The sequence below is a fragment of the Pteropus medius genome, unplaced genomic scaffold (assembly GCF_902729225.1).
Source record: "Pteropus medius unplaced genomic scaffold, Ma_sr-lr_union100, whole genome shotgun sequence".
Classification (NCBI taxonomy): domain Eukaryota; kingdom Metazoa; phylum Chordata; class Mammalia; order Chiroptera; family Pteropodidae; genus Pteropus; species Pteropus medius.
The window spans coordinates 17,747,848-17,770,953 of record NW_024351729.1 but is presented as its reverse complement, the minus strand read 5'-3'; the positions used below and the strand labels follow the sequence as shown (position 1 = coordinate 17,770,953).

General features: G+C 31.8%; 1 protein-coding gene across 3 annotated transcripts in view; it reads left to right on the top strand.

The window, feature by feature from the left end:
- LOC120587606 (receptor tyrosine-protein kinase erbB-4) overlaps positions 1-23,106 on the top strand; it is a 767,195-nt gene that overhangs the window by 277,859 nt on the left and 466,230 nt on the right. The gene's annotated exons all lie outside the window — the stretch shown is intronic.

Below are 23,106 nucleotides of genomic sequence, written 5' to 3'. Positions count from 1 at the left end.
ATATTAGTGAATTAAAATAAATCCCAGTCATTAGTTTATTCGATGGTATCAATTCTATACAATTCAGCCATCCCCAACCCTTTTGACACCAGGGACCAGTGCTCCCATGAGAATCTAATGTCTTAATGATCTGAGGTGGAGCTGAGGCGGTGATGCTAGCGCTGGGGAGCAGCTGCAAATATAGATGAAGCTTCATTTGCTTGCCCACTGCTCACCTGCTGTGAGGCCCAGTTCCTAACAGGCCACAGACCTGTACCAGTCCATGGCCCAGGGGTTGGGGACCCCTGCATGATCTAGCTAAAAATTCTCTAATAAGAGCATCATTCTCTTATGATTACTGGGATGCCACTGTTTACAGGCTTTTTGAGACCTCAGAGTCTTTACTGTGCTTATCTTATGACAATGATTTTTATATAATCATTCTTCATTTTAGATAATTAGGTAGAGAGATTAAAGAAAATTTGAATATGTATGCATAATTCGTATTATGGAGGCACAAGTTTTGCAAAATGTGTTTAGCAAACCGTATTCGCGATATTTAACTAGAGGGGCTCATTTAAAATCTACATGCATTTGTATGTTACGTGCTTTCTGTTTTCTTTTAAGTATTTAAAAATAGTAATTTTTCTGAATATGGTATGTCTTTGATAAATTGTATGTTGGTGTTCAACAACAAGCTTGGCAATTTAAACAATAAGCTATTTTACCTCAATTGCCTCCAAAAGGTATTAACTAGAAGGTATTAAATTTTGGATTTAAATTTTCCTTATCTTAGAACATCAAATCCATGAGAAAGCAATTAAGTAAAAAAGTAGAAATTATATTTTTATTTTGGATAAAGTATTATTTTTATAACCTGTCTACACACAGATTTCTTTTCATTTGTTAACCCATAGACTGAAATATCCATTCTATACATTTTTACATGTTTTGTTTGGGTTTTGGCCAAGCATCATAATCTTCCTCTTTTTATAATCTTTACTTCTTTTTCTACATCTCATATCATGTTAAAGTAACTATCATTCAACCAGTGGCTTGAACCAGGCATATGGTAGTCATTTTCAACTTTTTCTTTTATTTCCACATAGAATCAAACACTAAATCTCATGAATTTATGTATATAGTAGGCCTCTCCTCTCCTTTCTATTCCAGACCATTCATTTTTTAGACCCTCATTATTTATCTCCTGGATGATTGTAACAACCCTAAATTTACTTTCTTGCTCTCGGTCTTAACTCTAAAACAGAGAGAGCCAGAGAGAGCCCTCTAAAATGAACTTGACTGTGACACTCCCCTGGTAGAGTATTCTTATGACCTCCTTTGCCTTCACTGTAAAAGCCACTTACTGAGCTTGATTTACTGGTCCCTCACTATCTCTCTGTTCACTTTTCTTGTGACACTCTGACCCCATGCAGCAATGTCCCAAATGCAACAGGCCATGGTTTCGCTTAACTATTAGATTTGCATATATGGTTCCTTCTATCTAGGGCACCTTGCCTATCACTAGACACTATCTCCAGGCTTTTCTCAGCTCTAAATTTAATCCATCCAGACTCCACCAAGGCATTTTTTAAAGGGATTTCTGAGCCCATTTTTCTCCTTTTCCTGGGTTAGTTGTTCTAATTATATGTTTGTATAGAAATTCCTTCTTCCCTCTTGCCTAACTTTATTATACTATGTTATTATTAACAAATTTTCTTCATTATGTTTTCCACTTAGACTATGTTTTGCGTAATTGCAATGCACTTTACATTATTCACTTTTGTATTTTATGTACTTGTATATCCCTCTGTCCCTCCCTTCCCTCTCTCCACCTCTTCACCTCTCCGTGAAGTCATACTAATGCCTTCTATTCCAAACAAACTCACAATCTCATTCTCCCCTTTTCTCTTTGGACGTTTTCTCAATATTGTTCTATTCTAGAGAGTCTAAGTCTTTTTAGACAGTTACAGACTTGCCAGCATACCTCACATGTACATAAATTTTGAAATAGTTGATACAATTAGTTGAAATTTATTGTATAGATGATTCTAACCTTACAGAAGAAAAATGAACTATTTGAAAGCTTTTGTGCATGTAGCAATTTGCCATTCATATGTAACTCTCTGGTTAGTTTTCTGAATTTTTATCCAGATGTTTGATGCAATATAAGACAGACTCTTATACCCCATTTACTTGCCACTGTATTGTAGCACTTAAGTTGGATTTATTAGGGTCTCTGCTTATATTTTCTTTATCTATCAGCTCACATAATGGTAGGCTCTAAAGAAAGAAAGTTCTGTTTTCTGCTTTTTCCTTCCTCCAGTATTATATTTCTGGGCAGCACTATGAATACAATAGCTCCATAAAAATGTTCTTGCTGAATGAATGTGTGAATTAAAGTATCCAGTAAGGATCTTGAAGGCTCATTTAGTCTATCGGAAATATGTGATTTTAATTATAAATTATTTCCTGTCCTCTATTATATTGTACTCTAACATATCATAACTAAATGTGCATATACAGATGAGTTTTCTGAGGAGGCTTCACTAGCTTGTAACGCTCAAATCATCAAAGTGCAAGTTTAATGTTTGGAAATCCTCCACAGATATTTACACTGTATTTGTTGTCTTATTCCAGAATTACACATCACAAGGTTTTAGACGGTTGTAGATGTTTCTTGCATTTTAAGTAAATAGAATAAGTTGCTAAAATTGATTATTTTAAAATTCTTGTGGAGATTTCAGATTTTATGTTAAAGCAACAGAAGGAGCTTTATATAAATCAAAGAGATGGATGTGAAAGGGAATGTTTTATATTGTTTGATAGAATATTAAAACAAGTTAGGGATATCGGTTTCTCTATTGTGTAATCTTTTCATTTATGTAACATGATCTGAACATTGTGACATGCCCTTTAAGCTCAGCTTGATTGGCAGAAAGCCACAAATTCTTTCTGTCTCTGACAGTGCAGTGCCAAAGCATACTGTCTCATCACTATAAATCTCATTATTATTTATGCTATGTGAGTGTGCATTGATTTTCATTCAGATCGAGTTCCCATAAGACTTGTCTTTTTAAACACTGGACAGTACTCCATTGGGTTTTATTTAAATTCTTTCTCTTGTCCACAGGCTTTAATCATATAAGAATCCAACTTGATATAAAACAATTATATTTTTTAATTAAAGGTAAGAAAATAGTTCCCCCCCCTCCAGCCCATGGAACCATTCAAAGATTTGATTACGTAATTTGTAATGTGTTTTTTTATTTCGATTTTATGGTTATATGCATGAATGCTCAATTAATGGTCATTGATTATGAGGAGAAAAAAAAGATAAAGCTACTTTTTTGAAGGAATTGGCTCTCATGTATAAAGCAACTATTCAAATTAATCATTGTCTGCAAGCTAAGAGAAATACTGAGATGGACACATATTCAGCAAAGCTTTGTTCAGGGGAGATTAACTTCTCTTGTACAGAAGGGATCATCATGTATTTTCTTTTCTCAACAACAAAGAAAAAGATGGAGGAATCACTACTTTTTTCAGTTTTAAGCCACATTTTCAAGTGTTTAGATTATTTCTTCTACAGCTATGTTAAAGTTCACACTGCTCCTATTGCTGCTTGTAATCTCTATTTTTTCCATATAGAAATATATTCTTAGAAGGTATTTCCATTTTCCATGTGGAAACCAGTTTACCTGATATTAATGGAGATCTCAGAATGACTTAAAGGTGGTATATGAGATTCCTGTCATTGTTACAGATGTCTGAGTCCCGATAGGAATTCCAACCTCTCTGACCTTACAAGCATGACTTTTCTCAACTGAAGTTTTTGGTGTCCCATTCATTTCCTTTTAAGTTTTACAGTAATCTGATAACACGAAGTAGATAATAAAAATAACTTTATATTATGCAGAACACACACTAATGTGGTATATTGCCAAAGGTGTTTAGATGGACTGATATGAAGGAATAGTATGAAGTTATAGCTGTTATTCAGGAAATAACTATCGGTGATTATGTTTTTCATTGGTTAGAAACAGGTTAAAATTAGTAAATTTTCCTAAAACAGTATAATTATGTTTTCTTTATTGGAGAACAAAACTCCTGTGACTCAGGCAAAGCACTGAGACTGTATTAGTTTTCTGTTGCTGTGTAACAGAAACCAGAAACTTAATTACTCAAAACATCTACAATGTCAGTTTCCATGGGTGAGAAATACAGGCAAGCACTGCTGGGTTCCTCCCTCAGAGTCTCAGAAGGCTGAAATCTACATATCAGTCAGTGCTGTGTTCTCACCTGGAGATCAAGGTCATTTTCTAAGAGCATTTTGGAAGAACTCAGCTCCTTACAGCTGCACGACCAGGGTCCCTGTTTTCTTATGACCATCAGCCTAGGGTTGCACCCTCAGGTCCTGGCCATATAGCTTCCTCCTTATTCAGTTTGCAGTGTTACTGTTTTGTTTTGTTTTGTTTTTTCTTTGTTTGTTTGTTTGTTTGTTTTGGTTCCAGGCCAGCAGAAGGGCATTTTTGCTGTTTCAAACACTCTGACTTTTAAAGTGCTCACCTAATTAGGTCAGGCACACCCAGGATAATCTCTCTTTTTATTAACGCAAAGTCAGCTGACTAGAGTTATTAATTATATCTGCAAAATCTCTTTGCAGGCAACAAAAATAACAATAATGAGAATGAAATTATATCATGTTCATATGACTTATGCACATTCAAGTTTATACTATGGGGCAGGATTCTTAGGGGCCATGTTAGAATTCTTACTACCATAAGAATCATGTGACTTCGGGAATAATCTGAAGCTAAAAAGAAGTAGGAGGGAGTGAGAGAGAGAAATAGAGCAAGAAATGTATCCTAGTGGAAAATACTGAAGGTAAATTTATCATTATTGTAAAATGCATGTGGATTCATTCAGACTTTTTTATAGAGCTATGTATTAAATACACTGTTTTAAGTAAATCCTAATTACTTATATAGGATACACATTTCCCATACAATATGGCAAAATATTACAATGAATTTTCTTTTTTTTCTTGTCACAATGAGATTGTTCAAACTTACTTTTGGCTGACAATGCAGTATTCCATATTTCAACAGATCATGCATAGTGAGGATAGATTGAATCTTTACAAATTATAGGTCAAATGATCTATTTCAAGCTCATGTAAATTTTAGCAATGAGAAGTTACCCTCCAAATGCTGAGAAAGTGTTCTTTTTTAAAATTTATCTCATACTTAGTTTTGTAGCCTCATAGAATTAACAATTCTTAAAATAACTAGTAACAAAAATTATTTTGATTGGTTAAATCTGTCACTTGATATTAAGAATAGTTACAATATTAGTAATAGAATTATTACAATTCTTCCAATATAAAAGCTGTTAGATGTTTAAAGATAAAAGTTCTTACATAGTAATATGTGTTAAAATTCTATGAGGGAAAAAGGAACACCAAGTTTTTGCATGGCTTCTGAAAGAGACCTAAAATATGAATGGATTGGCATATGATAAATTTAGCATTTAATATAATAAAAATGGTTCAGAAAAAATGAATTTTGATTGATATTGATTACTGTGGTAGTTAGAATTATTTCAGCATTACAAAGAGCAAAGGCATGATGACTCACATAAAAATTTAAAATGTAAATTCAAAACATCATTTCAAATATCAATAGACTTTTCCTTCAGTGAACTTTCCGTTGCATCATTTTGCTACCCCATTTTTTTGCATCTTATTCAAATTCACAATAAAATGAAGCAGTAACACTAAACCTAATACTTCTTCCTTACTTTATATTGTTTTTAGGCTGTGTGTTGCCTGCCTGACATGGTGCTTGCTTCTTACACTTGGTAGGGAAGTTAATTATCTACTTAATGCTGTGGTCACAGTATTGGCATGACAGAGATATTTAATAGCCCTTACTTTGTGTGTGTGTGTGAAGGGTAAATGGGTAAGCAGAAGAGTAATATATATTTGTCTCGTTTCTCATCTTTGCTTAGCTAAAAATAGAAGTTAACATTTAAAAAAAAAAAATTATATCAGCATACTTGACTTCATTATCTCTACCTCCCAACCCAAACAAATATCACATAGCTGTCTTGATTCCATCGAAATTATTTCTAGGTGTCAAACTCATGATCCATGTGATAATCTCTTTATTTGATTAAACTACAGGATAGCAAATCTAAGTTTACAGTACACTGACTTTGCTTGACTCGAGACCTTTACCTTCAACTTTATACATATCTTTAACAATGAAGTTTATGTAAATTGAGAAGGAAAGAAGGATCAGGTGTGATTCTTGAATTGACTTTTTAAATTTGGTGTAAATTTATATTCAAATAACTCAAAATATAGCATTAATGTATTTAATTTTGGAAAATAAACATTGATTCTATTACTAAACATTTTTTGTAACATGTCAAATAATGCTTATATGCATATACTTTATAGAATTCTGAATAATTCTAGATGAATTAAACACGGAAATTTGACAACTTATTATACTAGCCTGTGTCTGTTTATCATTGTGTTTACTGGAAAGAAATTAATGATAAAAGTTCATTGAAAGTGTTCAGGATTCATTTTCCTGGCTTTAATCTGAGTCAGTCAAGCACTAATGATTTAATGAAAGAATTAAAAGTGATAATGTTACATTGGATGCTAAAAGCTTAGACATCAAATAATAGTGATGTACCAATTTAACAGTAATTTAAAAATAATTTCCTAAGAAGAGAATAAGTCAATAACATAAAAGAAAATTAAAGTACTGAGTTACTTTAAAAGGGAAAACTAGAAAAAATGTAACAGACAAATTTGAGGTAATTATGACACTTAACAAATATGAAGTTATAGTGTCTTCTCATTAAATGCTGGGTCATTTTCTCAATATTTGAGGATCTGATCATTGGCAAAATTTAACCAAAGATATTCTTGTTACAAAAGGCATGCCTTGCATATCAGCTGAAGTTACATGTTCATTTAATGCTTAATGATTACTCAAGTCTTTTGAGCATATGCTCTTTTGCTTTGATTCTAGCAGCTGAATTAGTTACATATGAATTGCAATTACAGATCTATGGCCCCTGAACTCATCAACTCCAAGCAGATCCATTTTTATATTCAATTGTATATATTTGCAAACTAGGGACTTTCATTCAAAAATGGCTTCAGATTTCTGATCTATGTTTCGATCAGAGCATGGCATACAATGGTCCCTTCATTTATTAACAAGTAGAGAGGTAATGCTGAAGTCTACTGAAAACTGAGTTTTCAGAAAGTTCATTCAGAAAGCTCTAAAATTGGATCATTAATATTTTTCAAAATAAATAATATAAAATACTTTCTATGTATTGCAATCTTTGCTAGAAACCAGAGACAAAAAATTGGCAAGCAAAACAAAACAAAACAAAAAAACATTGTCCTCATGGAGCTTACATTATAGTGGGGGAGTGAGATATTAATTGCTCAATTATACCAGTAACAATAGGATAAGTGTAGAGATACATAGAATATATAATTGAGGGGATCTAGCCTGTAAACGACATCAGAAAAGCTAAAAAAAAAAAGTTACTATTTAAGTGAAAAATGAAGAATAAGAAAGCATTGATTGGATATGACTGGGAGGGAACCACCTTCCAGCCAGAGGGAAAAGTGCATGCGTCTAAAGACCTTTTAGCAGAAGGGATCGATAACAGTCAATGTATTCTTTGTCACTAGCTCAGACAAGATGGGAACTAGAGATATACTAGGAAATTCAGATGACACTTAGTATATATTATCCCAGGAACAAGAAGTCTAGTGAAGAGTATACCCTATTTATTATCTTCTGCTAAAATTCCTCTGAATAGACTCTTAGGCTGGGAAACAAAGCCAAATTCCTGGTTTTATAACTGGGGCAATGCAATGCTGAGTTTTCAGAATGGTGAGTAAAAAGTTTTTCTCTTTGTGTATGTTTGTGTCTACTGGATAGTACGTTTATGTGTTTAGATTTAAATTAGGTCTTCCAGACTCCTGTGACATTGAAAAATTTGTAGCAAATATGAAATATAGTAGGTGAAAGAGACTCGGTGAACACATATATTTATATACTCAAAAATATTGATCCAGTTATAAAAAGAGTTCTCATTGCCTGAGGACTTTACATTATGATGACTAAATTCTGTTTTGATAAGCAAGTTTCTTGATCTTTGAAATGCTACAAAAGTGATTTATTATCCAAAATTAAAACGATTTTCTTCATCCTTAAGGTACTGCAGTAGTTGAAATAGGTTTTCTATTCCTTTCACCATGGAATGTTCCTTCACCTCTGGCAATACTGATGAAAGATGTATTTTTTTTTTTTGCAAGTTGATAAAAAAATATACATTTTTCATTCTTGAATTAAATATTCTATAAAAAAATGAAAGCCCATTTTTGAGGTTATAAAACTGTCACTTTATAATAAAAGGCTGTTTTCATTGACAAAACTAGAGGGTTTGTGCAGGCTTCTATTTTGTTTTTAATAGTGTTTCATATTACCAGTTTTGCTACACACACAATTTATACTGCTGTTTGTAAGGTGTAGAGTAAAGGATACATAATTTCAGGGATGGATGATCAGGACATGGGAGATATGTGCTATAGTTGCCCAATGGTTCTTTATAGCTTCAAAAGAGGCTCAGTAAGTGGTAGAAGAATGCTGCAGGCAGGGCTAGTATGAATAATTTAATTAAATTTTTACTCTTTCCCTTAAACATAGCTATTCTGAGTTTTATCAACACACATGAAAGAAGGTTATCAAAGTAGATTGTTGGAAATAACAATATATCTTGTTGATCTCAAGCTGAGAGAATTGTTTAAGTAATCTTGGATTTTATTGAAGAATATTGGAGAATATTATAATTCAGATATTTTTATGTGCTTGCTTAACAGTTTTAAAGTATTATATGAGTATGCATGTATCAAGATTACAATATAAAGGTAGAAAAGTAACCTCTGTGTTTATTGCTATAAAAAAGCTTTATGAAAACCCTACCCTATCACTTTTAATTTATGTGTATACACTTTTCAGAAGTATAATGATGTTTAGAGGCCAAAACAAGAAATAGTCTTAGCTCCATTGTTGACTGATTATTTAAAGCCATAATTCCTTTGAGTCTCATTCTTTTATTTTTTTAACATTAGGGTATTGGACTATAAATTCTGCCACCTTATGGTGCGTGATATTGTGACTCTACAAAGTTTTCCTATTTTCCTTAAAACCAGAAAATGATACTTTTAAATACAGTTTTTGGCATCACAAAAAGAAATGGACTCTAGCAGGAATCACACTGTGTTGTTCCCTGTGCTTCACATGTGTTTGTTTTAAATAATTACATTAGAGTGGTTAAAAAAACAACAACAATAACAATAAAAAAAACTGGCGTACAACACTGCAGAATAGGAGCTCTAGGAAATATGATGAATTTTTAAAAATTGTGTTGAGATCTTAAAAAACAGTAAACATGCTTATATTTGGGGATTTCAAAGATCTCATTCTCTATATTAAGTGTAAATGGAGGTACAAGAGCCTAGATTTTCAGACACATGCCACAATTCTAACATATGCCAGCATGAGCCATTGGCATGCTGTGAAAGATGGCAATCAACCCTGAGCAAGATATGAGTGCTGTAGACTCTCGACAATTCAAATTCCTTATTTAACTAAACTGGAATGGCAATATATGGATTAATGATGAACATTGTGGAAGGCAATTATCTGGTTGACTAGCTCTAGGTTCACATGTTATTAATTCTAGATGTTCTCTCACGGACTTAAATCTCATGAGAACATGGCCTGACTTTGCCCTCTATTTTCTTATTGGCTTACCATCTCAGTGTCCTTATAAACGAACAAGCAAACAAACAGAAAAAAAAACAAAAGGATGATTGCTTGTAGCCAGGATAAATAATGTTTTACTCTTTGAAGAATAGAGTTAAGGTTTTTTTTGGGAAAAGATTATCTTTCTCATATATTATGAAAGGATTAAATTGCCTATAATTTTCTAGATAAGGCTCCCTATAGAAAAAATAATAATTTGTACATCAAATGTTATTAATTAAAGCCTCACAGAACTGAAATTCTTACCAACTGAAACTTAAAGTAGTCCTGTAATTATGTGCAACTTAAAAAAGGTTTTATGCCACTATTTCTAAAGTAGCTCTCATTAGCAGTGCAGTCTTTGAGATTGTAGCAAACAACTTTTCATTTCTCTAATGTTAATTTTGATGATAATCATGTCATATGATGTCATAGAGGCAAGCAGATGGTATTAGGCATCCAGTAAATAGGCTTTTAAATTTTTTGTAGCTCATTTACAAATAAATATTAATCTTTTTTGTGGTCATTATGCAAATTGGCTCAAAATTCTCTTAGGTTATAGGTGCAGCAGATGAAACCCATCCTTTACTAAGTATGTGTTATGTTTTAGAACCTAAGTATTTTACAGTTATTATCTCATTCAATCTTCACAAAAATCCTATAGTCTCATTTTATACATTAAGATATGGGAGTGTGAGTATGTTAAGAAAATTACTTGCGGTCAGCAACATGACAAGTGTCTGGAATTAAATTTGAAAGTAGTTCTTTATGACACTGAAGCCTCTGTTTTAATGGAGCTGTTCAACTTCCAAACGTATTTGATGTGTTCTCATGACAACATAGTTGTCACTGTGAGAAATGGGATAGTTTCCTTCTTTTTTCATTGGAAATTCATACTCAGATGTCTGTCATCTGCCTAGCCTTATCCTGGCCACCCTCTGTAGACATGTTTTATTGTACTAGCAAATGATTCCCATGTCTGCTTAAATTAGATCGTCTGCCCTTCTAATTAAGGAGGGAATTCTCTGTTTCATTTTTTTTCCTATATTCTTAATATAGGCTACCTAGCTAAATAAATATTTGTTGGATGAGTGAACAATACATTTAAAATAAATTTCATTTATTTACTATTATTTTATTATTTTATTTTATTGTATTAAAGTCAATTTTAAAAGTTAGATAACATTTGAACCTGCAAAGATGTGGAGAAGCTTTGGCGAGAGGTACCAGAGTTGTTGGAGGTATATATTTTAGGTTTGGGCTCTGGTCAACTCTATAGAGGACTCCTTTATCTCTAGATAAATTAAAATATAGATCATGTCCTTTTTAGGCTGCTGCATGATAGAGCAAGTATCCATTGCCTTTCTTTCTGTCAAAAACAAGAATCAATGAAAATTTTATTCTGTCATCCCAGCTAATAATATACTTATCCTTAAATTTTTCTCAAGCCACTGATTGCTAATTGTCTGATGCTACCTTTTTCTTTAGTGTGTGCTTATTATGTTATGGAGCAGGTGTTTTTATCTGAAGAGTCTTAACACATACATGTGAAAAGTATTGTATGACATGTTTAACAGTAAAGCAAAGTAATTTGGTGATAATTTTCTTTTTTAAAATATTGTGTGAATGTAAGGTTATAATAGTGTGAACTCTTGCTCTTCTGCATTATAACTGGTTTCCTTGTGTAAAAACCTAAAGGACAGGAGTCATTGATAGAGAGCTGAGAATTTTATAAATGCTATGGACCATATCTGAGTGAGCCCAGGGAATCATGTAGTAAATGCAATCTGTTATATTGCTGTGGGGAAAAATGAGAACCATTATGGTAGACACAGCTTCAAAGGAAGAATAGCAATAATAGAAGTTTAATATCCTTACTTGAGTTCATAAAGAACCTATTTTTTATTATTTTTTTTAACTTTTCACATGCATTCAATTATTTAATTCTGGATAAAAAAACTAATTCTCCTGATAGGGTAGATCCTTCATAGAGTCTTTTATTCATAATGTTAAAAACAAGTTAGATTAATTGATTTTTAAAACTAGTTTAATGAATGAATTACAAAATCAAAAAACCACCCACTTTTCATATAAGACTATCAATCCTACATAAAGAAATAATGTAGCATTCTAAAGAAAATTATCTCATTATTAGTAAAAATAATTAAAATGCTCTCATGAAATGTATGAACTGAATCATTTAAGCAGATTTTTTTATTTGAATGTTTGATAAATACTGATTTTTTACATTTTATACCCCCCCACACACAAATATACACAAATCAGAGGCAATAGGAAATAAATGTTCACTTAAAGACTCATCGGATCTTATCATGAAAAGGAAGAGTTGAAGGATTCACATCAATAAAAGAGAGGAAAAGATATTATACATAAAGATTATCATAAAATAATATTCTTATTGCTATATCTATTCAAGATTCATATATGATACAACTGTAACAGTCTTCCACAAATGAAGTGGAAACTTACAACACAAGAATTTTGCCCATAACACCAGAGCAAATCTTTTTTTATTAACTGAGTTGAACTTTAAAATTATGTTATGACCAAAAATCAATAAAGAGAAACTGATTTAAGTTCATCCAAGTGTGAAGGGGTTTATTACTAGTGCTACATCACTCTAATGATGTTCTCTTAAAAATTTGTTTTTGTGATATATTGCATCTATTATTGCTAAAAGGATAAAACTGTGAAACAACCTTGGACATCAATAAATCAATTTAAGAAAAGTAGGCATATAGCCAAAGGAAAGTAAGAATTCAGTAAAGAGTTTTTAAGTATTAGGTAATTATAATATATGCAAACTATATCCATATCAAATTGCTAATGAGGATTTCCTTCATGGGATTTTTTTTTTTTTAACTAACAAAGTATTGTCCTTGTTAGTGACTTCACAGCATGAAGGTAAGTAATATTTCTAAGACTTGTTTTTCTTTTTAACCTTCAAGGTTAAAGTTCTATAAGAACACAAAAACTAATGTTTCCTGAACTGAATTTGTGAAATTATTTTTCCTCATGTTCTTATTTATATTCCATACTATATCTAATATGTTTGAAATGTTAAGAAATCATAAGTCACTTTATACAATACATTCTCTAAAATGTACATCATTCACAATGAATTTATACAATGAAAAATGGCACTTTTGGCACTCAATGAAATAATTCCCTTAGGCTTTTCAGCCTTTACCACTTCTAATTTTTTTTTCATTTATGTATTTATTTACTGACTTTATCCTAAGAATATTTGGACTGTGATACATAAACATATGTGATATAATAGAAATTTAAAGCAAATTTGGTTATTAATTTTATATATCATCTGTACAAAAGATTGTACAAATCCTAAGCATACATCTTTATGAATATCCACCAGTGAGGCACACTATCTAATCACCTCCCAAATCAAAAAATACATACAAGCACCTCAAAAGCCTCTTCTGTTTACACCCATTCACTACTCCTCTCTTTCCCAAAAGTAACCCTAACCTTACTTTAACACCAAGGGTTAGCTTTACTTCTTTTGAACTTCATATAAATGGACTCATCAAGGATGTGTTCTTTTGTTTCCAGCTTTATTCACTCAGCCGTATGTTTCTGAGATTTGGTACTGTTATTTCAATAAGTTTTCTTGCTATATAGCATCATTCATATACTGTAATTTATTTATCAATTATGCTATTGTTGAAGATGGAGTAGTTACTATTTGATGGCTGTTACAAATTGTGGAGCAATGAACATTTTGTACATACCTTTTGGTGTACATATATAGCAAATCAGTTGAGGTTATGTATCAGAGCAGAATTATTGAGACATAGCTATCCATATGGTCAGCTTTAGTTTCAAAAAGCATTTGCTAAAGAGTTTTCCAAAATTGTTATAGAAATTTACACTTTTACCAGCAGGGTATGGAAATTTCAATTGTTCTTGTTCTATATTTTGGCCAACTGTTGATATCACTATTTTGTGTGTGTGTGTGTGTGTGTGTGTGTGTGTGTGTGTGTGAGGTTGTTTATTTAAGGTTTACCATTCTCATAGATGTGTTGTTGTAGCTCACCGTGGTCTTTAAAATGTATTTTTCCAATTATTAATGAAATTTAGAGCTCTCTATATACTTATTGGCATTTTTTATATATTTTATAAAATATATCAAATACATGTGTATGCATATACATGTCTATGTATGTATGTATATATATCTTGATATAAAACAAGAATAAGTAAATGAAGGTAAGGTAAGCCAGGTAAAAATAAGAGTAGGAAAACTTAATTCAAAACAGTAAATTTGTAAATTTATTATCTAGAAATATGTTATCAATGACACTGAATTTTAAAATATGGGCTAAAATTTCAGAGTAAGGTTTCTATCAGCAACAAAAGAGGAGAAATATAAAATAAGTTTTTTATTGCATGGCTTTCCTCGCACCAAGTTCTATGAAAAAATTATTCCATGAATTTTCATAAGGTTATACTATAAACAACGTTCTCAGTGACATTCTTTAAACAAATAAAATAGCAGGTTCATTTAACTAATTATCTTAGCATCTTTTCATGCAAGTGCAGCACCATCATTGACATTAGGAGTCTGGTATACATAGTTATATAGATTGCTACACAGTTATAGACTTATAGGAACATAAAGACCATATTCCTAAATATTATCTTATTATTGTAAATATCAATTAACAATGCTACAATATTGTCGATGAAAGACAGCAACTATTGAATATAATTTAGTCTATACTTCTAATTTTATTCTAAAACTTTGCTGTCAAATACAGTAGTCAGTAGCTACATGTAATTATTTAAGTCAAATTTAGTTAAAATTCAATTAAAAATTCAGTTTCTTAGTTGTACTAGACATAGTGCAATTTCTCAATAGCCACAGATGGAGTTTGGTTACTATATTGGGCAGCACATATATAAAACATTTTTATTATTACAGAGATATCGATTGATTAAAACTATTCTAATGCTTTAAAAATATTGTTCCCTATAACTTAAAAAATTATGTGTTCATTGGAATATTCAATTTATAATAGCCTATTATCTTTTCGTACTAAATAAAATTTATCATGTATCTAATTGTAAGAAATAATTATTAATAATAATTATAAAGGTAAATAATTGAAAGATTGTTTTTGGATCAATTCTAGTCTTAGCCCAGTCTACATTGGTTTCACAATTTAAGGAAAATCCTGTGTCAATCAACTTTAGACTTTCCTTTTGTACAACAAATAGGTTAATTTACAAACACCAAAAGAAATCTGAATTCCCTGATTTTTTTGGTCATAATCTCACATCCAAGATAATGACGACATGAAAATCATTTAAGGGATTCTGATGCATTCAATAGAAAAAATTATGAGGCTAAAGATAGGGTTCATAAAGTCAAAAACAACACAGCAGAGTTCTTGGGACAAAAGAGGCATTTTTCAAATTAAAACAACACTGTTGAAATGTTATAAGTTGCTTCTTTCAGATATTACATTATTACCTATTTTAAAATGTCCAGTGAAGATATTAGAAGCATAAAACAGTTTATTTTGAGATAAATCCATACTTTAAACTGAAAGTGACCTCAATTCTGTACATTTCAACAACAATATTTTCTTTCTAGATTCAACTATATTCATTTTAAAGATATTCTAAAATTAAAAAATAATTAAAACAATGGCTTTGGTATATCTCAGATTTTACTAGAGCAGAGGTTTTCAATGATATAAATTATTTTTTGCTGACTTACTGACAACATTGCCCTAAATGATATGGAAACAAAAGCTATTTACTAATAAAATTAAGTCATTCCATCATATTCAGGTTCTCTTTTTTATCTTTTTGTTTGTTTGTTTTTAAATTCAGCTTTACTGAAAAATAATTAACATCTAAAATTGTAAGATTTTTAAAGGGTACATCCTGGTGATTTGATATATGTGTGCATTGTGAAAAGATTCTCATCTCGTTAATACATCCATCACCTCACATTCTTATTTATATGTGTGTGAGAGAAAACATTTAAGTTCTACTATCTTGGCAAACTCCAATTATACCACATAGTCTTATGAACTATAGTCACCATGTTCTACATTAGATCCTCGGAACTTGTTCATCTTACAGCTAAAAGTGTGTACCTTTTTACCAACCTCTCCCTATTTCCTCCACCCACCCCAAACTCATAGCAACCACTTTTCTACTCTCTGTTTCTAAGAGTTGGGCTTCTTAAAAGATTTTACATATAAATTACATTATGCGGTATTTATCTTTTTCTGGCTTATTTCACTTAACATAATCCCTTCAAGTCCCATCCATGCTATTGCAAATGGAAGGATTTCCATCTTTCTCACAGCTGAATAATATTCCATTGTATATGTATATGTATATATACAAATCACATGTTCTTTATCCATTTATTCATTGATGGAAACTTAGGTTGATTCCATATCTTGGCTACTGTGAATAATGCTTTAATGAATATGAGAGTACAGCTATATCTTCAGTAACCTGTTTTCGTTTCTTTAGAGATATATAGCCAGAAGTGAAATTGGCTGGATCACATGATAGTTCTATTTTTAATATTTTGAGGAACCTCCATATTGTTTTCCATACAAGCTGCACCAATTTACATTCCCAGTCAGAGTGCACAAATGATTCCCTGGTTTTTGATGATGGCTGTTCTAACAGGTGTAAGGTGATAATCGCATTGTGGTTTTTACTTGCGTTTCCCTGATTATTAGTGATGTTGAACTTCTTTTCATGTACCTGTTGGCCATTTGTATGTCTTTTTTTAAGAAAATGTCTATTCAAATCCTCTGTCAATTTTTTAAATCAGATTGTTTGTTTTTTCATTATTGAGTTAAATGAATTCTTTATATATTTTAGATATTAACCTTTTATCCGATATATGATTTGCAAATATTTTATCCTACCATGTATGTCGTTTGTCTTTTTCATTTTGTTGCTGGTTTCCTTTGCTATCTAGAAGATTTTTAGTTTGCAACAGAAGTCCCACTTGTTTATTTTTACTTTTGTTGACTTTGCTCTTTGTGTCAAATCCAGAAAATTATTGCCAAGACCAATGTCAAGAAGCGTACCCCTTATATTTTCTTCTCAGAGCTTTATGGTCTCAGGTCTGAAGTAGTGCAAGTCCTCAAATATCAGTTTCACTCAACATTGTTTTGTTATAACACAGATGTGAAAAAATATTGCTTTTGGCTGAGACCACTGTGTGTGTGGAGTTTGCATATTGTCTCCATGTCTGTGTGGATTTTCTCTGGGTACTCTGCTTTTCTTCTACATCCCAAAGATCTGCATATTGGGTTAATTGGCATGTGTAAATTGTCCCGGTATGAGTGAGTGTAGATGTGTGTGTATGTGTGAGAGTGCCCTATTCTGGAATGGTGTCCTGTCCAGGGTTGGTGCCCCTTGTGCCATGAGCTGCCAGGATTGCCTTTGTCTAACACGTGAACTGGAATAAGTGTGTTCAAAAATAACGATCTTACTTATTTTATTAATCTTTTTAAAATTTATGTGTAACTTACCTTTATTTTAGTATTTAATATTAGATATGTTTTGGATCTTTATTTAGAAGTTTGGTGATGTTTTTGTGGCAAAAAAAAAATATGCTATATGAACTTAACTCCTGTTTATATCAATTAGCCCATGGTAAAATTAGTTTCATTGTACATCATTTTGCGTAAAGTCAGTTGCCAAGAACCTATCAGTTATGTTAAGTAAGAACTTACTGTATAAGTCTTTAATCCATTTTTTATGTATGGTGTAAGTTATGGCTCTAGCTTAATAATAATACTTATTATTATTTTTATAATTTTGCATATGGTTGTCTAGTTTTCCCAAAACTATTGATGAGACAATCGTTTCCTCATTGTATATTCTTGGCTCTTCTGTCATAAGTTAATTAACCATATATACATGCCTTTATTTCTGGGTTCCCTTTTCTGTTCCATTAATCTATGTGTCTGTTTTATGCCAACACCACAGTGTTTGGTTACTATAGCTTTGTAATATACTTTGAAATCAAGAAGCATGATACTTCTAGTTTTGTTTTTATTTCTCAAAATTTCTTTGGCTCCTTGGACTCTTTTGTGGTTTTATACAAATTTTAGGAATTTTTTCTTTTTATTTCTGTGATATGTCATTTAAATTTTGATAGTGATTGCATTGAATCTGTAGATTGCTTTGGGTCATATGTACATTGTGACATTATTAATTTTTCCAGTCTATGAACATGGAATATCTTTCCATTCACTTGTGTCTTCTTCACTTTCTTCCATCAGTCTCATAGTTTTTAGTATACAGTTCTTTCACATCCTTGATTAAATTTATTCCTAGGTATTTTATTATTTTTGGTACAATCATAAACAGTATTTTTTTTTAATCTCTCTTTCTGATGGTTTGCTATTAGTATATAGAATAAATGCAATCTTTAAATTAGAACCTAAACACAAGATTGTGTCTGCCTTGCTGGAAATCTCATCACTATCTCCCAGTTCAGAATTTGCCCCAACAGCCCTCTTCTCCAAAGGGCATAATGGTGTCCCATAGCTGGGCCCCACACTTGTGTCAGGCCCGGTCTATCTTACATTGGTGGAAGGCAGAGCCAAACTGTGTATAAAAGGAACACACTTCAACCTAATAAAATAAGAAACTATCTTGAGACTATAACACAGAAACCCTATTTGAGTTTCCATCCGTACCAATCCTTCTCAAACTCTTCCAAAAAATAGAAGAGGAAGAAACATTTCCAAACTTTTTTAATGAAGCCATCATTACCTTGATACCAAAACCAGAAAAAGGACACTGCAAGAAAAGAAAATTATAGACCAATATTCCTAATAAGATAGATGCAAAAATTTTCAACAAAATAGTAAACCAAATTCAACAGTACATTTTTAAAAAAGTCATATGCAATGACTAAGTAGGATTTATGTCAGGAAAGCAAAGATGGTTCAACACCTGTAGATCAGTCAGTGTGCTACAATCCATTAACAAAATGAAGGATAAAAATCATATGATTCTCTCAATAAATGCCTTCTCTGCATCTGCTTGATCACTGTGTCCTTAGTCCTAAGCTTACAGTCAGCTATCTAATTGATATTTTATAATATACTATTCATAATTCACTTATTAAATTAATTAACAAAACCTACTTGTGGGGGAGAGTTGGGCTATAAACAGTAGTAGTTCCATGTTCTATACAGGAGGGTTTAGTGGCAAACCATTATCTTAGAAAGGAGTAGACATTTATCAAAGACTTGTGTTAATTGCATGCTTGTAACGAGAGAACTTTTAAAAGTATTCCTCATGGATTTATGAGAGCAACTGAAAGATGCTAGAGTAATGGCAAAGCCCTCTCTCATAACCTCAAAGTACTGACATAGGGTCAGAGAAGGCTGCGATTAATTCTGAGTATGCTAAGCATTCTGCAACACAAAGTGCTAAATAAGAAATTGTTAGGAGCCCTTGAGTATGTATGTGGTGGGTGGGTGAGGTGTGTGTGTGTGTGTTGTGTGTGTGTGTGTGTTTTCTCCAGGAAGTGCTTTTACCATAAATAGTGCATAAATGGATACTAGAAGGATGAGTGAAAGTTAAATAAAGATCAGAGGCAGAAACACTCGTGGAAGCTATAGTGGTGTGAACATTAGCTGATGGTGGCCTAGAGTGATACAGTGACAGTGGAATAAAGCAATGAATGGATGCAGAGGTATTTAAGATGTAGAATTTATAGCATATAGTGAGTAATTAAATTTAAGAAGCATGGGAGGAGTTAAGGATGATCACCAGTTTCTTGTCTTGGAAAACTGAGACCACGGAAATTCCATTTATTGAAATAAGGAGCACAAGAGGAGAAAAATAAATAGGTTCAAAGGGAAAGAGAGTGAATGACTTTAGTTTGAACATGATGAGATAGAGATGCCAGATGGAAACATCTTATAGCCCGGAAGATATGAGCTTTGAGTTGATCAGTGTGATCTAGTTTAGGAATATAGATTAGGGAATCTGCAACACATAGAAAATAATTGAAACTATGAGTTCAGTTATGGAGTGTTTACAGAATAAATAGAAAAGGGGACTTATAATAGGACATTGAGGAGTAGGTGACAAAGGAAAACTTTTAATCTGAATACCCAGTATTTGACATTCAGTTATCTTGTTTCATTGATAAGCAAGCATTATAAAGACATAAAAAAATTACTAATGAATAATGATATGTGATGATTGTTCTACTTTTAAATCTCATTCAATGTAACCCTGTTATCTGTCCTTATCCATTAAATCGACTTTGGGTTTAACTATATCTCTGATTAATAATGCTGTAAACAAACAAAAAATATAAATGAAATATTAAGAGACTGCCAAATGAAACTGAAAATCTTATAGAAGATGGAGGGTTTCTTGAAGTCAGTGAATGTAATATTGGAAAATTTCAAAAACCTATAGGAAATGAGGATTTATTCTCATCGTCTTCCTGTTTTTTACTCTATGTTAATTTTATTTTAAATGTATATTTCAAATGACTCCTTTCTTATTTCTGAATTTATGTAAAGTTAGATCATATCAGAGATTTTTCATACTACTTTCAAATTGTATTCTAAACCATCGTTGCACTATTCCTGCTGCTGTTCTTCATTTCCTACTTCTATTTTTTTTCTCATTCCATTCTAGATATCTGTACACATTATAATGTGATGCTATGATGCATTCTTTGATGAGATTAGGCCTCAAGTCTCCATGAGTTTTCATTATGTCCCTTTAGCCATAGTCTAAATAAACTTCCTAAGCAAATTGTTTTTTCTATGCTTATCTTCCTTCTTATTCTGTCTGCATACTTATAATCTGATGCTGAAAAACAATTCCAATAATTCAAGCAAGAGATGTGGAAATAGGTTGTTTGATTAGTTTGAATGAAGAAAGCTATGTCTTTACTACATTCTGGAGTATTCAATGGGAAACAGCAAATACATTGTGCCATAAAATTCCTTTACTACTCTTTAGTATCTGAGAGAACACTGCATTTAGTAGGACAAAGTTTATTATAATTATGAAATCATTTATGTTGAAACCAATTTTAATTTTAATTTGGGCTATATTGGTTTTCAATAGAATTATATTTCATATTTCATTATCTACTACAAAAAATATATATTACAAAATGATAAATATATTGAGGTGATGCAATGATTTAAATTTTCATGATTCCATAACTGCATTTAAAATGGTGAAATTTGTCATCTTTTATGGTTTTCTATCCAGAAAGTTTTATACACACACAGACACAGTTGGGGGAGCATAGTTAAAATACTTTGATAAGTATTTGTTACACAAATAACAACCTCATCACATTTTATACATATTTGCATATATATTTATACCAGTAATTATTAATAACTATAATAAACAGTTTTCATTAAGCATGTATTATGTGCCAGACATTTAAAAAATATTATCTCAAATAAACCTGACTGTGGCTCATAATATGTAAGTACATTGTTACGCTTTCTACAGTTGTGGAAGTTGAAGCATAGAAATGTTAAAGCAACTTGTTGAAAGTTGTACCACTTGCATTAATCTGCTCAGGCTGCCATAACAAAATACCACAGGCTGAATGGCTTAAACAACAAAAATTTATTTTTTCAAAGTTCTGAAAGAAATCCAAGACCAGGGTGCCAGTTGGTGGGTTTCTGATGAGAGCTCCCTTCCACCTTGCTACAGATATCCACCTTCTCATTGTATCCTTATGAGAGAGGGAGAGCAGGGGAGAGAGAGAGGAAAGGAGGGAAAGAGGGGGAGGGAGGGAGGGAGAGCGTGCATGAGTGAGAATACGAATGAACAAGTGCTAACTCTCTGATGTTTCTTCTAATAAGGACACTAATCCTATGGATCAAGGCCCCATCCGTATGACCGCATTTAATCTAATTACTTCCTTATACTCCTTATAGGCCCTATATTCAAATATAGTCACATTGGGGGTTAGGGCTTCAACATATGAATATTTGGGAGACTCAGTTCAGTCCATATCACCACTAATAAGTGAGAAAGTCAGAATTTAAACCCAAGTGGTTATAATAGTAGCATGTACTCTCTGAACCTCAGTTACATCTCTGAAAATAGATGGGTAAAAAGAACCTACTGTATGTAGAACGTTGAGAAAAGTCATAAGATACTGTTTTCTCTAAGGTAGTAGCACAGACAAAAGTTATATTAAAATTTGGCCAAAATATATTCAGCGTGTAATTGTCATACTAATTTTATAACTTAATTTCTTTTGATATCAAATAAATATATATACTGAGATGAAAAATGTATCTAAGATGTAATACGCATTTTAAAACAGTTATGATTAGTGTCTTATTACGTAGCTTCAGTTGCTTCTAAATATGGAGAATGTTTCATATGCAGAAAATTCAGCTACAAAGAAGACTTCTACATCGGACATTTCAAGTGTCTGTGATATCAATTTTATTTCCATAGAAAGGATTCTGAATCTTCATGTAAAGAAATTATGGTGTCAGAAATTCTCCAATATAGACAGAGGGTATCACAGTTGAGAAAATGGAAAGATTTAATTTTTTTTTTTTGTATATTCTGATATACAAGTGGGTTTAAATTCAACCCACTAAAATACAGAGAAGTTACATCAGGAGAGTATTTTTTGAGTTAATTTTTTGAAACTCTATTTGCATAGTTTCCTGAAAGTATAAAAGAATGAAAGAAAATATCCTTTAGCTATATACTTAATTACATAAATAAAGGTCTTTTTTTATTTAATTGAGAAATTATGAAATAGGTTAGGTACATTTTTTTTCTCTTTTAGATGAGTTGTTATCTATTTAAAGCCAATGCCAGAAGTGTTATAAGATTGTTTAAAGTGATGCCATTGTTATTGGCATATTTTGGCAGTTTCTATTTTAAAGTGTCTATCTCTTTCCCTGATAAATTCAGTAAGCAGTAAAGCTTGTCTCCTTAGTGTTTTGATTTCACACTACATCTGATCATCTGTTAACATCCTCAAGATCTCGAAATCCATCGTTCTTATGTTGCATTTCAAGACTAGTGAAGTTTCATATCATCATAATTTTCTTCCTCTGGTTTTAAATCTCAGTTGTATCCTATTCCAATATAAGCTCTGGCCTTAGCCATTTTTATATATTTCAAAATATGTCTCTCCTTTATCAAAGTGTCTTTTCTTCTATGAAATCTTCCTCAAAGATAAGAAAGCACATTGTATATGTTA